This window comes from Bombina bombina, chromosome 6, assembly GCF_027579735.1.
Source record: "Bombina bombina isolate aBomBom1 chromosome 6, aBomBom1.pri, whole genome shotgun sequence".
Taxonomy (NCBI): domain Eukaryota; kingdom Metazoa; phylum Chordata; class Amphibia; order Anura; family Bombinatoridae; genus Bombina; species Bombina bombina.
The window spans coordinates 921,860,078-921,879,155 of record NC_069504.1 but is presented as its reverse complement, the minus strand read 5'-3'; positions in this window follow the sequence as shown (position 1 = coordinate 921,879,155).

Genomic DNA, 19,078 nt, shown 5'->3' with positions numbered 1-19,078 from the left:
ATCTGCCCCCCCCAACGTCGCCGCAATCTAACTACAAGTATTAACCCCTAATCTGCCGACCCCAAATCGCTGCAACTATAATAAATGTATTAACCCCTAAACCGCCGCACTCCCGCCTCGCAAACACTATAATACATTTTATTAACCCCTAATCTGCCCTCCCTAACATCGCCGCCACCTACCTACAATTATTAACCCCTAATCTCCCGCCCCCAACGTCGCCGCTACTATAATAAGGTTATTAACCCCTAAACCTAAGTCTAACCCTAACACTAACACCCCCTAACTTAAATATAATTTAAATAAAACGAAATAAATTTACTATAGTTAAATAAATGAATCCTATTGAAAACTAAAGACTTACCTGTAAAATAAACCCTAATATAGCTACAATATAACTAATAGTTACATTGTAGCTATTTTAGGATTTATTTTTATTTTACAGGCAACTTTGTATTTATTTTAACTAGGTACAATAGTTATTAAATAGTTAATAACTATTTAATAACTACCTAGCTAAAATAAATACAAATTTACCTGTAAAATAAATCCTAACCTAAGTTACAATTACACCTAACACTACACTATACTTTAATAAATTATTCCTATTTAAAACTAAATACTTACCTGTAAAATAAACCCTAAGATAGCTGCAATATAACTAATAGTTACATTGTAGCTATTTTAGCATTTATATTTATTTTACAGGCAACTTTGTATTTATTTTAACTAGGTACAATAGCTATTAAATAGTTATTGACTAATTAATAGCTACCTAGTTAAAATAATTACAAAATTACCTGTAAAATAAATCCTAACCTAAGTTACAATAAAACCTAACACTACACTATCATTAAATAAATTAACTACAAGTACCTACAATTATCTACAATTAAATAAACTAAAGTACAAAACCCCCCCACTAAATTACAAAAAATAAAAAAATATTACAAGAATTTTAAACTAATTACACCTAATCTAAGCCCCCTAATAAAATAACAAAGCCCCCCAAAATAAAAAAAAATGCCCTACCCTATACTAAATTACAAAAGTTAACAGCTCTATTACCTTACCAGCCCTGAACAGGGCCCTTTGCGGGGCATGCCCCAAAGAAAACAGCTCTTTTGCCTGTAAAAACAAAACACAATCCCCCCCCCCACATTACAACCCACCACCCACATACCCCTACTCTAACCCAAACCCCCCTTAAATAAACCTAACACTACCCCCCTGAAGATCTCCCTACCTTGAGTCGTGTTCACCCAGCCGGGCCGAAGTCTTCATCCGATGGGGCAGAAGAGGACATCCAGACCGGCAGAAGTCTTCATCCAAGCGGGGCAAGAAGAGGTCTTCCATCCATCATACAAGTACCAAAATACAAACAAACACTAAATTACCAAAAATAATAAAATATTACAATAATTTTAAACTAATTACACCTAATCTAAGCCCCCTACTAGCTATTAATATAGCTTCAATATAACTAATAGTTACATTGTAGCTATTTTAGGATTTATATGTATTTTACAGGCAACTTTGTATTTATTTTAACTAGGTACAATAGTTATTAAATAGTTAATAACTATTTAATAACTACCTAGCTAAAATAAATACAAATTTACCTGTAAAATAAATCATAACCTAAGTTACAATTACACCTAACACTACACTATCATTAAATTAACTAAATAAATGAATCCTATATAAAACTAAAGACTTACCTGTAAAATAAACCCTAATATAGCTGCAATATAACTAATAGTTACATTGTAGCTATTTTAGCATTTATATTTATTGTACAGGCAACTTTGTATTCATTTTAACTAGGTTCAATAGCTATTAAATAGATATTGACTATTTAATAGCTACCTAGTTAAAATAATTACAAAATTACCTGTAAAATAAATCCTAACCTAAGTTACAATTAAACCTAACACTACACTATCATTAAATAAATTAACTACAAGTACCTACAATTAAATACAATTAAAAAAACTAAACTAAAGTACAAACCCCCCCCCCACTAAATTACAAAAAATAAAAAAATATTACAAGAATTTTAAACTAATTACACCTAATCTAAGCCCCCTAATAAAATAACAAAGCCCCCCAAAATAAAAAAAATGCCCTAACCTATACTAAATTACAAAAGTTAACAGCTCTATTACCTTACCAGCCCTGAACAGGGCCCTTTGCGGGGCATGCCCCAAAGAAAACAGCTCTTTTGCCTGTAAAAAAAAAAACACAATCCCCCCCCCACATTACAACCCACCACCCACATACCCCTACTCTAACCCAAACCCCCCTTAAATAAACCTAACACTACCCCCCTGAAGATCTCCCTACCTTGAGTCGTGTTCACCCAGCCGGGCCGAAGTCTTCATCCGATGGGGCAGAAGAGGACATCCAGACCGGCAGAAGTCTTCATCCAAGCGGGGCAAGAAGAGGTCTTCCATCCATCAGAAAAGTACAAAAAAAAAAACAAACACTAAATTAGCAAAAATAATAAAATATTACAATACTTTTAAACTAATTACACCTAATCTAAGCCCCCTACTAGCTATTAATATAGCTACAATATAACTAATAGTTACATTGTAGCTATTTTAGGATTTATATTTATTTTACAGGCAACTTTGTATTTATTTTAACTAGGTACAATAGCTATTAAATAGTTAATAACTATTTAATAACTACCTAGCTAAAATAAATACAAATTTACCTGTAAAATAAACCCTAACCTAAGTTACAATTACACCTAACACTACACTGTCATTAAATTAACTAAATAAATTAATCCTATATAAAACTAAATACTTACCTGTAAAATAAACCCTAATATAGCTACAATATAACTAATAGTTACATTGTAGCTATTTTAGCATTTATATTTATTTTACAGGCAACTTTGTATTTATTTTAACTAGGTACATTAGCTATTAAATAGATATTTACTGTTTAATAGCTACCTAGTTAAAATAATTACAAAATTACCTGTAAAATAAATCCTAACCTAAGTTACTATTAAACCTAACACTACACTATCATTAAATAAATTAACTACAAGTACCTACAATTAAATACAATGAAATAAACTAAACTAAAGTACAAAAAAAAACAAACACTAAATTACAAAAAATAAAAAAAATTACAAGAATTTTAAACTAATTACACCTAATCTAAGCCCCCTAATAAAATAACAAAGCCCCCCAAAATAAAAAAATGCCCTACCCTATACTAAATTACAAAAGTAATCAGCTCTATTACCTTACCAGCCCTGAACAGGGCCTTTTGCGGGGCATGCCCCAAAGAAAACAGCTCTTTTGCCTGTAAAAAAAAACACAATACCCCCCCACATTACAACCCACCACCCACATACCCCTACTCTAACCCAAACCCCCCTTAAATAAACCTAACACTACCCCCCTGAAGATCTCTCTACCTTGTCTTCACCCAGCGGGCCGAAGTCTTCATCCGATCGGGCAGAAGAGGACATCCAGACCGGCAGAAGTCTTCATCCAAGCGGGGCAAGAAGAGGTCTTCCATCCATCAGAAGTCTTGATCCAGGCGGCATCTTCTCTGTTCATCCATCGGGAGCGGAGCGGCAGCATCCTGAAGACATCCCACGCAGAGCATCCTCTTCTTTCTTGATCCGACGACTAGGTGACTGTACCTTTAAGTGACGTCATCCAAGATGGCGTCCCTTGAATTTCGATTGGCTGATAGGATTCTATCAGCCAATCGGAATTAAGGTAGGAAAAATCTGATTGGCTGATTTAATCAGCCAATCAGATTCAAGTTCAATCCGATTGGCTGATGGAATCAGCCAATCAGATTGACCTCGCATTCTATTGGCTGTTCCGATCAGCCAATAGAATGCGAGCTCAATCTGATTGGCTGATTGGATCAGGCAATCGGATTGAACTTGAATCTGATTGGCTGATTGAATCAGCCAATCAGATTTTTCCTACCTTAATTCCGATTGGCTGATAGAATCCTATCAGCCAATCGGAATTCAAGGGACGCCATCTTGGATGACGTCACTTAAAGGTACAGTCACCTAGTCGTCCGATCAAGAAAGAAGAGGATGCTCTGCGTGGGATGTCTTCAGGATGCTGCCGCTCCGCTCCGGATGGATGAACAGAGAAGATGCTGCCTGGATCAAGACTTCTGATGGATGGAAGACCTCTTCTTGCCCCGCTTGGATGAAGACTTCTGCCGGTCTAGATGTCCTCTTCTGCCCGATCGGATGAAGACTTCGGCCCGCTGGGTGAAGACACGGTAGAGAGATCTTCAGGGGGGTAGTGTTAGGTTTATTTAAGGGGGGTTTGGGTTAGAGTAGGGGTATGTGGGTGGTGGGTTGTAATGTGGGGGGGGGGTTGTGTTTTTTTTTTTACAGGCAAAAGAGCTGTTTTCTTTGGGGCATGCCCCGCAAAAGGCCCTGTTCAGGGCTGGTAAGGTAATAGAGCTGATTACTTTTGTAATTTAGTATAGGGTAGGGCATTTTTTTATTTTGGGGGGCTTTGTTATTTTATTAGGGGGCTTAGATTAGGTGTAATTAGTTTAAAATTCTTGTAATTTTTTTTATTTTTTGTAATTTAGTGTTTGTTTTTTTTGTACTTTAGTTTAGTTTATTTCATTGTATTTAATTGTAGGTACTTGTAGTTAATTTATTTAATGATAGTGTAGTGTTAGGTTTAATAGTAACTTAGGTTAGGATTTATTTTACAGGTAATTTTGTAATTATTTTAACTAGGTAGCTATTAAACAGTAAATATCTATTTAATAGCTATTGTACCTAGTTAAAATAAATACAAAGTTGCCTGTAAAATAAATATAAATGCTAAAATAGCTACAATGTAACTATTAGTTATATTGTAGCTATATTAGGGTTTATTTTACAGGTAAGTATTTAGTTTTATATAGGATTAATTTATTTAGTTAATTTAATGACAGTGTAGTGTTAGGTGTAATTGTAACTTAGGTTAGGGTTTATTTTACAGGTAAATTTGTATTTATTTTAGCTAGGTAGTTATTAAATAGTTATTAACTATTTAATAGCTATTGTACCTAGTTAAAATAAATACAAAGTTGCCTGTAAAATAAATATAAATCCTAAAATAGCTACAATGTAACTATTAGTTATATTGTAGCTATATTAATAGCTAGTAGGGGGCTTAGATTAGGTGTAATTAGTTTAAAATTATTGTAATATTTTATTATTCTTGCTAATTTAGTGTTTGTTTGTTTTTTTGTACTTTTCTGATGGATGGAAGACCTCTTCTTGCCCCGCTTGGATGAAGACTTCTGCTGGTCTGGATGTCCTCTTCTGCCCCATCGGATGAAGACTTCGGCCCGGCTGGGTGAACACGACTCAAGGTAGGGAGATCTTCAGGGGGGTAGTGTTAGGTTTATTTAAGGGGGGTTTGGGTTAGAGTAGGGGTATGTGGGTGGTGGGTTGTAATGTGGGGGGGGGTATTGTGTTTTTTTTTACAGGCAAAAGAGCTGTTTTCTTTGGGGCATGCCCCGCAAAAGGCCCTGTTCAGGGCTGGTAAGGTAATAGAGCTGTTAACTTTTGTAATTTAGTATAGGGTAGGGCATTTTTTTTTATTTTGGGGGGCTTTGTTATTTTATTAGGGGGCTTAGATTAGGTGTAATTAGTTTAAAATTCTTGTAATATTTTTTTATTTTTTGTAATTTAGTGGGGGGGGTTTTGTACTTTAGTTTAGTTTTTTAATTGTATTTAATTGTAGGTACTTGTAGTTAATTTATTTAATGATAGTGTAGTGTTAGGTTTAATTGTAACTTAGGTTAGGATTTATTTTACAGGTAATTTTGTAATTATTTTAACTAGGTAGCTATTAAATAGTCAATATCTATTTAATAGCTATTGAACCTAGTTAAAATAAATACAAAGTTGCCTGTACAATAAATATAAATGCTAAAATAGCTACAATGTAACTATTAGTTATATTGCAGCTATATTAGGGTTTATTTTACAGGTAAGTCTTTAGTTTTATATAGGATTCATTTATTTAGTTAATTTAATGATAGTGTAGTGTTAGGTGTAATTGTAACTTAGGTTATGATTTATTTTACAGGTAAATTTGTATTTATTTTAGCTAGGTAGTTATTAAATAGTTATTAACTATTTAATAGCTATTGTACCTAGTTAAAATAAATACAAAGTTGCCTGTAAAATAAATATAAATCCTAAAATAGCTACAATGTAACTATTAGTTATATTGAAGCTATATTAATAGCTAGTCGGGGGCTTAGATTAGGTGTAATTAGTTTAAAATTATTGTAATATTTTATTATTTTTGGTAATTTAGTGTTTGTTTGTATTTTGGTACTTGTATGATGGATGGAAGACCTCTTCTTGCCCCGCTTGGATGAAGACTTCTGCCGGTCTGGATGTCCTCTTCTGCCCCATCGGATGAAGACTTCGGCCCGGCTGGGTGAACACGACTCAAGGTAGGGAGATCTTCAGGGGGGTAGTGTTAGGTTTATTTAAGGGGGGTTTGGGTTAGAGTAGGGGTATGTGGGTGGTGGGTTGTAATGTGGGGGGGGGGATTGTGTTTTTTTTTTTACAGGCAAAAGAGCTGTTTTCTTTGGGGCATGCCCCGCAAAGGGCCCTGTTCAGGGCTGGTAAGGTAATAGAGCTGTTAACTTTTGTAATTTAGTATAGGGTAGGGCATTTTTTTTATTTTGGGGGGCTTTGTTATTTTATTAGGGGGCTTAGATTAGGTGTAATTAGTTTAAAATTCTTGTAATATTTTTTTATTTTTTGTAATTTAGTGTTTTTTTTTTTTTGTAATTTAGTGGGGGGTTTTTGTACTTTAGTTTATTTAATTGTAGATAATTGTAGGTACTTGTAGTTAATTAATTTAATGATAGTGTAGTGTTAGGTGTAATTGTAACTTAGGTTAGGATTTATTTTACAGGTAAATTTGTATTTATTTTAGCTAGGTAGTTATTAAATAGTTATTAACTATTTAATAACTATTGTACCTAGTTAAAATAAATACAAAGTTGCCTGTAAAATAAAAATAAATCCTAAAATAGCTACAATGTAACTATTAGTTATATTGTAGCTATATTAGGGTTTATTTTACAGGTAAGTCTTTAGTTTTCAATAGGATTCATTTATTTAACTATAGTAAACTTATTTCGTTTTATTTAAATTATATTTAAGTTAGGGGGTGTTAGTGTTAGGGTTAGACTTAGGTTTAGGGGTTAATAACCTTATTATAGTAGCGGCGACGTTGGGGGCGGGAGATTAGGGGTTAATAATTGTAGGTAGGTGGCGGCGATGTTAGGGAGGGCAGATTAGGGGTTAATAAAATGTATTATAGTGTTTGCGAGGCGGGAGTGCGGCGGTTTAGGGGTTAATACATTTATTATAGTGGCGGCGATTTGCGGTCGGCAGATTAGGGGTTAATACTTGTAGTTAGATTGTGGCGACGTTGGGGGGAGGCAGATTAGGGGTTAATAACTATAATGTAGGGGTCGGCGGTGTTAGGGACAGCAGATTAGGGGTTAATAGCTATAATGTAGGCGGCGGCGATATCGGGTCGGCAGATTAGGGGTTAATACTTGTAGTTAGATTGCGGCGACGTTGGGGGGGGCAGATTAGGGGTTAATAACTATAATGTAGGGGTCGGCGGTGTTAGGGACAGCAGATTAGGGGTTAATAGCTATAATGTAGGCGGCGGCGATATCGGGTCGGCAGATTAGGGGTTAATACTTGTAGTTAGATTGCGGCGACGTTGGGGGGGGCAGATTAGGGGTTAATAACTATAATGTAGGGGTCGGCGGTGTTAGGGACAGCAGATTAGGGGTTAATAGCTATAATGTAGGCGGCGGCGATATCGGGTCGGCAGATTAGGGGTTAATACTTGTAGTTAGATTGCGGCGACGTTGGGGAGGCAGATTAGGGGTTAATAACTATAATGTAGGGGTCGGCGGTGTTAGGGACAGCAGATTAGGGGTTAATAGTTATAATGTAGGTGGCGGCGATATCGGGTCGGCAGATTAGGGGTTAATACTTGTAGTTAGATTGCGGCGACGTTGGGGGGGGGCAGATTAGGGGTTAATAACTATAATGTAGGGGTCGGCGGTGTTAGGGACAGCAGATTAGGGGTTAATAGCTATAATGTAGGTTGCGGCGATATCCGATCGGCAGATTAGGGGTTAAATAATGTTATTATAGGGTTTGCGATGTGGGGGGGCCTCGGTTTAGTGGTTCATAGGTAGTTTATGGGTGTTAGTGACTTAGTGTACTAAATGGGTGTTAGTGTACTAAAAACAGACCGAATTTCGGAACGGAATAGAACCGAATTCAGCCGAATCCGAATAAATCCGAAACAAATTTATTCGGATCCGAATAAATCCGAAACGAATTTATTCAAATTTTGCCGAATCCGATTCGATCCGAAACGAAATTCGAAAAGTCCGAATCGATCCGAACCGAAAACGAACCGAATTTTTTAGCCGTGCACATGTCTAGTGTGTTTACGCTAGGTAGAAATTTAGGAAAGACTAGGGTGTTATTACTTAATATAAATACAATCACACTCATCTAAACCTTTATATTCCTATAGAGGGGGGCCTAGAGTCATATAATATATTGTCAAATTGAAGGGGGTCGTCAGATTAATTGGAGACTAGGGGGTTTGGGAGACTTCTGGGTGAGCCCCTCTCCTGGGGGAGTGCCACCTCTAGGCGATGTTGGAGAGGGAGAAGGGATATGACCCGCAGGCATAAGTACCGGCGGGAAAGGGAGGAGAGAGGCTCAATCAAGAAAACTATTATGTGCTAGAGATGTGAATAAGAGCATAGATAAACTAGGGATTACAGTTGTATAGTCACAGAAAATTATAGTCAATAATACATATAATAATAACACAACACTTAAGTAATAGAGAGATCATGTGCACCCATATAGACAACAATAATTATTAAACACATTATAAAGAACTGGAATATACTAGAGAGAGTCTAAATTACATGTATGCTCACTGACACTACTACGGATAATATGACACCGTACATACTGTCAATTAGTACCCAGATACTTTGAACCAATTTAGTTATTTTATCTTATAACTTGTAGCACAACATATGTCTAGCGCCTTGCAGTCAAAGCCCACACGCCTTTATAAGTAAGGGATAAAAACTTATATGCTGGACCGTGTTTTCCCAGTAGACACGGTCCAGCAGCATCTATAAACGGCCCTTATCATCATCAACCAATATACCCTGCTTACTAATAGGGATATGGGCACCTTACAAGCTGTGAGCTTTACTAATACTATAGAAGTGATATGGCAACCTTTGAACATACATATAAAAAGCTTCAGCATGAACATGGAGGTTAGTTAATAACACATGTAAAGCAAACCAGGGAGAATTCTGAGAGAAAATATAGATTATGAGAGACTTTTATGCTAAAATCTAAGTGGCTTCATGAATAAACAGCCTAAGCCTGGCTGAATGTAATAGTAAGAAATATGTTTTAAGGTCGGAAGAATCTATTATATGGGAGGCATGGGAGGTATTGTCTTTACTAAAGCATTAACAATATGAAAAGAGAAAAACGGCTCTAGCCGTCAAAGTTAAGTTAGAATTATATAGTATGGCATTAACAGTTATTATTAGTAAACAATAGATTAAACCTGCCCCTATGTCTAGTGGTGTCCAACCCAGAAAAACATAAGAGTAAGGGAAAAATAACTAGATATATATGTAGCAGTGCTCTTCTGCTCCATATACTTAAATGAAATCAGTTATGAAAACAACATAAACTAAATAAGACCTAACTAATATTAGGTTATATAATAACCCCATAAACAGTCATGGGACCAAAGATAACAAATACATAACGTGTACTTAATAGCAAGGAAGCAAAAACATATCCCTGTGGGAGATGTACACAATAGGACCAAGCTATTAGTATCAATCAGACACTTGAGAGCAGTTAAGTATACTTACTGACATAGCAAACATAAGGGTTGTACTGCTTAAATAAGTAGTATTAAAGAAGAATAGGGGTAGTTGTATTACATTGCAGGGATTAGATATTTCTCACCCAATCACAATGAAAGTGTGTCTTAGGGCAGCGTGGTTATACTATATATAATGTAAGAGCTATCAGAGAGCATATATCAAGCCATTAAAGGTATATAAAGTAGAGGACTGGTAAAATAGCAGTTTATGCATACAATATTAGGGTTATCAGCAGACAGTGAGTGGTATGAACTTAAATCCTATTACTGGGTACTAAACAGAATCTACCATACATAATGGCTGCATGTGTTTATACTATGCAACATTTAAATCCAGCTCAAGAGTCAATAGCAGCCAACTGTAATAGTCTCGTAGAAATGTCCAGCAAACACAAATAGAAGAAAGGTTCATGTAGGAGCAGGAATCTCTGACTACAATAGCGTATCGTTCATATCACCCTACTCCATCCCTTGTATAGCGAGTTCCCTCAGGCTAGTATAATGGTAATAGTTCTGTGGAATCACCTTCGATAGCACACAAGAATTGTCCCTAATTAGACCAAGCTGTAGATAGTCCATAAACTGCTCAATATAAAGATCCCCAGCAGTACCTCAGATCCGACCATGCCAATGTCCATAAGCCATATAGCGTAGTTCTGATAACAAACGAGAAGAGGGACCTCCCGGATCAAAAGAGCTCCGTATCACGTAGATGCCAAATGAGGGATCCAGCTTGTAAGCTCTTAGCGACAATAGTACTCGAGTGATCAATGTCGGCATGGCGGGATCCCACCTAAGGCTACCACTACACTGAGGCCAATGTCCAAGCCTACTCCGTTTTCCCGGAGTAGTGATTTCAAAACAGATGTAGCCGTTGTAGCTCCGCTGGGTCACAGTGCTCAGTAAGGAATTTTCAGGAGTTACTCTCGCTGTGGAACTTAAAGCGGCACTGTGAGCTTGTGGGGCAGGCTCCTTCAGGTTTCTCGGCACAGGAGGATTGTTGAGCAGTCGGATTGACGTAGGGGGGTTTCCTCTGCGCAATTAAATGTTTAGTCTTTCGATATCCTGTGCCTATCTCATCCTCCAGGTCAAGTTCACTGTAAAGTGGGGTAGAGCTGGCAGAAACATTGGGTATACCATCAATAAAGTCTACCCTCGCTCCTGTTATCTGCACTTCACATAGTGGAAGTTGAGCTGTACCATACGGGAGGTTTGCAATACTCCCTCTGTCTCGGATGGGGAACGACGGTTGCGCTATGGTAGTCTTTAGGCAGGCTGAAAGGTCGTCATATCTAGCTGACATTTGCACAGCTAGCTCCCGCAGAGCTGCGCAAATGGTGGTGGAGTTTTCCTCTATGTCGGATGTCATAGCTGCTGTAGGCCTCAGAAGCCTGGGCGTTTCCCCAGCCACTACGGCAACAAACGGTATAGTCCAGTAGAAAGACGAAGTGAGGGGGTCTCCTGATATTGTAGGGGTAATCCTACCTTCCCAGGGACAATTTTTAGATAAGGTTGTACACATTTAGCTCTAATTAATCATTATATTTAATGCTTTCCTTCAGGAGCTCTATGAAACACGTCCTCCCTGCTTGGTTGATGGCTCCGCCCCCTATTAAATAGTTCTTAACTATTTAATAGCTATTGTACCTGGTTAAAATAAATACAAAGTTGCCTGTAAAATAAATATAAATCCTAAAATAGCTATAATATAATTATTCGTTATATTGTAGCTATATTAGGGTTTATTTTACAGGTAAGTATTTAGCTTTAAATAGGAATAATTTATTTAATAAGAGTTAATTTATTTCGTTAGATTTAAATTATATTTAACTTAGGGGGATGTTAGTGTTAGGGTTAGACTTAGCTTTAGGGGTTAATAAATTTATTAGAATAGCGGTGAGCTCCGGTCAGCAGATTAGGGTTTAATGTTTGAAGTTAGGTGTCGGCGATGTTAGGGAGGGCAGATTAGGGGTTAATACTATTTATTATAGGGTTAGTGAGGCGGATTAGGGGTTAATAACTTTATTATAATAGCGGTGCGGTCCGGTCGGCAGATTAGGGGTTAATAAGTGTAGGCAGGTGGAGGCGACGTTGTGGGCGGCAGATTAGGGGTTAATAAATATAATATAGGGGTCGGCGGTGTTAGGGACAGCAGATTAGGGGTACATAGGGATAATGTAAGTAGCGGCGGTTTACGGAGCGGCAGATTAGGAGTTAATAATAATATGCAGGGGTCAGCGATAGCGGGGGCGGCAGAATAGGGGTTAATAAGTGTAATGTTAGGGGTGTTTAAACTCGGGGTACATGTTAGAGTGTTAGGTGCAGACATAGGAAGTGTTTCCCCATAGCAAACAATGGGGCTGCGTTAGGAGCTGAACGCAGCTTTTTTGCAGGTGTTAGGTTTTTTTTCAGCTCAAACAGCCCCATTGTTTTCTATGGGGGAATCGTGCACGAGCACGTTTTTGAGGCTGACCGCTTCCGTAAGCAACTCTGGTATCGAGAGTTGCAGTTGCGTTAAATATGCTCTACGCTCCTTTTTTGGAGCCTAACGCAGCCATTCTGTGGACTCTCAATACCAGAGTTATTTTAAAGGTGCGGCCAGAAAAAAGCCAGCGTTAGCTACGCGGGTCGTTACCGACAAAACTCTAAATCTAGCCGTAAGACTTCAATATTCTATTTGTGGCATTAAAGCATTTATTACAGTTTAGCAATAACCGACCAATATGTGTAAATTGCTGTTACAGCAAAACAAAAGAAATCTGAACATCAACAAAGGAAGCATTTGATTTAGTAAAGATTTAGGGATATACTGTTTAATGTATTCAGTAGACTACCATTTCCATTAATCAGAGTTCCCATGTGAAATCAATGTATAGAAGCTCAGGTAATTTTTGACTTAATATTTTAAGCTTGTCTAATCAATAGCTGCGGAAACAATTTGAAAAATCAATATATATATTTTTTTCAGTTTAGGTAAATACAAACGTATGTATGCATTTAAGGAATAGTTTAGTCCAAATTAAACTTTCACGACTCAGCGCATGCAATTGTAAGCAACTTTCTAATTTACTCCTATTATCAATTTATCTTTGTTCTCAAAGTATCTTTATTTAAATGTAAGCTTAGGAGCAAGACCATTTTTGGTTCAGCACCTGTGTAGATTAAGCCACCAATCAGAAAGCACTACCCAGGTGCTGAACCAAAAATGGGCTGGCTCCTACGCTTACATTTCTGATTTTTTCAAATAAAGATATCACGAGAATGAAGGAAAATTAATAATTGGAGTAAATTAGAAAGTTGCTTAAAATTACATTCTCTATCTGAATCATGAAAGCTTAATTTTGACTAGACTATTCCTTTAAGACAACATTGCATATTTTATAGTAACCTCTGGTATTTTCACAGGCTTTTTGCAGATCTTTCGCTGATGGATCTTAGCTGGAAGTGGAAAAACAGTGGATCATCAACAAATCTATATGTTGTTTTACACAATAAAAGACCATGTTAATGAGATTACTTATAGCTGTATTAAAGAGAGAATGACAGATATGCTGAGAGAAAACAATAAGTGTAAATACAAATGTTTTGTTTGGCACTATATTATTTTCAGCTAGTATGCAAATTGCATTCATACACACAAACACATACAGCACACAGAACACTGCATAACACAAATCACACACACAAAACAAATGTTTGTATTTATTTTACGACATTTTAATTTATAAGTCAGTAAAGGTTGTGAGAGGGCAAGAAAAGCAGAATCATGGCTCATTGTTAACAAAGGTTTCTTAGGATAAGTCTCTATAGCTGGCTTTGGGTTCCCAAAGGTAAAAGTTGGCCTGTTAAAGAAGATTCTATGGGACACCTATAAGAGAATACTGTATATACTAACACAGGCATTCCGATAACTGAGATGGAAATCGACAAAATACTTCCAAGTCATTGTGTAGATTTTCCATAACTTAATCATGTAAGGACAAACTAAGACCTACAGCACACATACAGGATCTCACTACGTACAACCACAGTGAAACAATGGCATATGGCAAATATAATTTACCTGAAGATAAATATATTATGGACCAACATTTCTGCTGAATCCAGTGGCACTACTAACTGGAGTAGTAAACCCCTGGAGACTCATTGAGTTTGAGCAAGGAATAAACGTGTAGTATTAGATGTTTACCTGTGCTAGATTTGATCACACCCTGTATAAGCTGATGTTTAGTGATTAACCAATAATTTATATCTAATACTCATAAAACTGTTTAATAGTTTATTTTACTATTTTCTTATTATTCCGAGGTTCTGAAATATCTTATAAAATAGGTACATCTTGGGCTTACATCTCCATATTTTCCTATTTTAAATTTTCAGCCCTCCTTTCCATTCTTTTTAACATCTTCACTTTTTCAAGTTTTCTGCTCAACCCATTTTTAAATAAATGTGTGTATGATATTTCAAATATAGACTTATGCTCACCCTAAAGCAATTATAAGGTTAATTTAAATGTGGTTGATGCTCTGGGAAATACAAACAGTTGGATCAAAAATTATAACCAATATGATTTATTTTACAGGTTTTTTTCTAACCTTTTAAGACAATATTAAAAATTATTAGATAATGTGCAATTTTTGTACAGAAGCCTGGAGGGAACCTTGGAGCCCTCAGCCGAGTCATGTGGACACTAGTGCACTGTGAGAAGCCAGGCTGCTGGAAGGAAGATCCAAGAAGATCAGTGGAGTCAAGCAGTCAAGGAGTTAGCCACACCCGCTGAGGACAGTTACTTGTTGTTGGCAGTAGGTAAGTAATCTAATTCTACTACACTGTTTATCCTGATGAGCCGGCCACCGCTTGAGAGAGTAAGTTTAGAGAGTAAGTTACACTATGTTACTTTACTGGTGCAGGTGTAATTTTATTTTCTAAACTTTTTTTTTTCAACTTTTTTTTTCAAACGCCCCCCCCCCCCACTGGTACATGACAGTTTTAAATCAGAGCATTGCCATGTTAACCTAAGACAACACTCTGATTTCAAACTGTCATTTCCTGCTGAGGGGGAAAGAAGCTGCCTGTGTGTGTGTAATGCAGTTGCCCGGTGCCGTAGTGTGAAGTGCTCAGTCAGACAGTGTCACCATGTCTAGCAGAGCTGCAGATTAAAGGTATGTGCACTGCTCAATTTGCTTGTTAATGGTACACCACTACTGACTTCAGAACCTGCCTTCCATTTCATCCCCTGTGTCTCCTCCCCACCCCCTCCCCTGTGTCTCCCCGCCACCCCACCCCCCCCTCCCCTGTGTCTCCCCCCACCCCTCCTCCCCTGTGTCTCCCCCCCTCCCCTATGTCTCCCTCCCACCCCTCCTCCCCTGTGTCTCCCCCCCCACCCCCCCTCCCCTGGGTCTCCCCTCCACCCCCCCTCCCCTGGGTCTTCCTCCCACCCCCCCTCCCCTGTGTCTCTCCCCCCTCTCCCCCCACCCCTATGTCTCTCCCCCCCTCCCCTATGTCTCTCCCCCCCCTCCCCTATGTCTCTCCCCCCCTTCCCTATGTCTCTCCCCTGTATGTTTCTCTCCCCTCTGTCTGTCTCTCTCTCTCCCCTCTGTCTCTCTCTCTCCCCTCTGTCTCTCTCTCTCTCTCTCTCTCTCCCCTCTGTCTCTCTCTCTCTCTCTCCCCTCTGTCTCTCTCTCTCTCCCCTCTGTCTCTCTCTCTCTCCCCTCTGTCTCTCTCTCTCCCCTCTGTCTCTCTCTCTCTCTCTCTCTCTCTCTCTCCCCTCTGTCTCTCTCTCTCTTCCCTCTGTCTCTCTCTCCTCTCTCTCTCCCCCATGTCTCTCTCTCTCCCCCTGTCTCTCTCTCCCCCTGTCTCTCTCTCTCTCCCCTCTGTCTCTCTCTCTCTCTCCCCTCTGTCTCTCTCTCTCTCCCCTCTGTCTCTCTCTCTCTCCCCTCTGTCTCTCTCTCCTCTCTCTCTCCCCCATGTCTCTCTCTCTCCCCCTGTCTCTCTCTCCCCCTGTCTCTCTCTCTCCCCTCTGTCTCTCTCTCTCTCCCCTCTGTCTCTCTCTCTCTCTCCCCTCTGTCTCTCTCTCTCCCCTCTGTCTCTCTCTCTCTCTTTTTCTAACCTTTTAAGACAATATTAAAAATTATTAGATAATGTGCAATTTTTGTACAGAAGCCCAGCTTGCCTTTCAAACTTTAGCACTATTAGCTTTTTTTATTTATTGCACAGTTCACATGTAATTAGACATGTGCACATCGGGAAAAAATTGTTTTGGTTCGTTTTGGACCGATTCAGATTTTTTCCAATTTCGGTTTGGATCGATTCGAATTTGAATGTATTTGTTTCAGATTCTAATGCATTTGAATGCATTCGGATGTATTCGTTTCAGATCGATTCGTAAATTTGGAAGTTCATATGTGTTATGTTGATTCAGATAGCTCCAAGTTACACAAACTGAATTATTTCACTGTTCTATCTCACTAAATCTCACTAAATTTAATTATTATACTGAATTGTGATTAGTCCATGGCCATTCGAATTCATTTGAATAAATCCAAACTAATTTGGATTTATTCGTTACAAATGCATTCGGATTAGTTTAGTTTTGTTGCTAGGGTAATTTGGAAATTTGAATCGATTTGAATCTCTGAATCTCTGAATTTTGCAAATTCGTCTGAATATAGATTCAGAACGAAACGAATCGCAATGTATACATGTAATCATCATCAGCACAAAACATATCAAAATTAAATTTAGAAGTACAGTTACACTCTTAATAACACTAATAAAAATGATTTAAAAAAATATGCCATAAAAGTCATGCAAAGGGGTTTAACATAGAGATATATACATGTCTAAATATGTATATATATATGCATATAAATATATATATAATATATTTATATATATATATAATGTTTATATGTGTGTACATATGTATTTATGTATTGAAATGCGTATAAATGTATTTACAGACATATAAACACATAAATGCATGTATATAAATATACAGAAAAAATATAAGAGCATTGGAGCTTTTTGCAGTCAAGTAGCTGAAAACATAAAAAAACATATTTATGCAATATTCATATTTAATAAAGTGTTAAACTATGTATTTCCTGTAAATATTTCACATTCTAATTTTCTTGACATAAGGGAATATATTCTAGTATTTTTAATGAGCTATTAATATATATATATATATATATATATATATATATATACATATACAGCAAAGTCATCAGATATCTATATATGTATAAATATGTATTTATGAATAAATTGAACATATTCTGCTATGTGAAGAACATTTGAACGTGATCGGGTTTGCGTGACATGGAGGATTTTCTTTCCACTTTTTGCACTCCATTGAAGTCTATGGGGATTACATCAATGCGGTCGTGATATTCTTGGGTAAGTGCACGAGCGAAAACTTTTTACTTTCAACTTATAATACACATGCAACCCGATGCGCGCAAAAAGCTTACTTCTAGTGGAGTTAACGCACGAGCAGGAACGATAAATAGCGCTCCACTCATAATCTAGCCCTAAGTGGTTTTTATGGGATAAATATTAATTCTTCTGGAATATTATTTGTTCTATTGCATATGTAATAGATGTGCATTGCTATCAGTGACGTGCAGTCATTAGAGGCAGTGAGCTGGTCCGCTTCCCTCCATCCATTGCACAACATGCCTGCCTGAGCCACAACTGAGCCAGCGCCACCCACTGGTGACTAAAAGCTGAGCCCATTGCTACCCATATGCTCCCATTTGAGGCTGCTCTTCTAGCAGCCTCGGGGAGCCAATCAGCAGCAGTCTTGTCAGTCACGTCACGTGACTGCTGACGAGGCGGAGCAGTGTGCAGAAGTGCTGGAGGGAACCTTGGAGCCCTCAGCCGAGTCATGTGGACACTAGTGCACTGTGAGAAGCCAGGCTGCTGGAAGGAAGATCCAAGAAGATCAGTGGAGTCAAGCAGTCAAGGAGTTAGCCACACCCGCTGAGGACCGTTACTTGTTGTTGGCAGTAGGTAAGTAATCTAATTCTACTACACTGTTTATCCTGATGAGCCGGCCACCGCTTGAGAGAGTAAGTTTAGAGAGTAAGTTACACTATGTTACTTTACTGGTGCAGGTGTAATTTTATTTTCTAAACTTTTTTTTTTCAACTTTTTTTTTCAAACGCCCCCCCCCCCCACTGGTACATGACAGTTTTAAATCAGAGCATTGCCATGTTAACCTAAGACAACACTCTGATTTCAAACTGTCATTTCCTGCTGAGGGGGAAAGAAGCTGCCTGTGTGTGTGTAATGCAGTTGCCCGGTGCCGTAGTGTGAAGTGCTCAGTCAGACAGTGTCACCATGTCTAGCAGAGCTGCAGATTAAAGGTATGTGCACTGCTCAATTTGCTTGTTAATGGTACACCACTACTGACTTCAGAACCTGCCTTCCATTTCATCCCCTGTGTCTCCTCCCCACCCCCTCCCCTGTGTCTCCCCGCCACCCCACCCCCCCTCCCCTGTGTCTCCCCCCACCCCTCCTCCCCTGTGTCTCCCCCCCTCCCCTATGTCTCCCTCCCACCCCTCCTCCCCTGTGTCTCCCCCCCCCACCCCCCCTCCCCTGGGTCTCCCCTCCACCCCCCCTCCCCTGGGTCTTCCTCCCACCCCCCCTCCCCTGTGTCACTCCCCCCTCCCCTGTGTCTCTCCCCCCTCTCCCCCCACCCCTATGTCTCTCCCCCCCTCCCCTATGTCTCTCCCCCCCTCCCCTATGTCTCTCCCCCCCTTCCCTATGTCTCTCCCCTGTATGTTTCTCTCCCCTCTGTCTGTCTCTCTCTCTCCCCTCTGTCTCTCTCTCTCCCCTCTGTCTCTCTCTCTCTCTCTCTCTCTCTCCCCTCTGTCTCTCTCTCTCTCTCTCCCCTCTGTCTCTCTCTCTCTCCCCTCTGTCTCTCTCTCTCTCCCCTCTGTCTCTCTCTCTCCCCTCTGTCTCTCTCTCTCTCTCCCCTCTGTCTCTCTCTCTCTTCCCTCTGTCTCTCTCTCCTCTCTCTCTCCCCCATGTCTCTCTCCCCCTGTCTCTCTCTCCCCCTG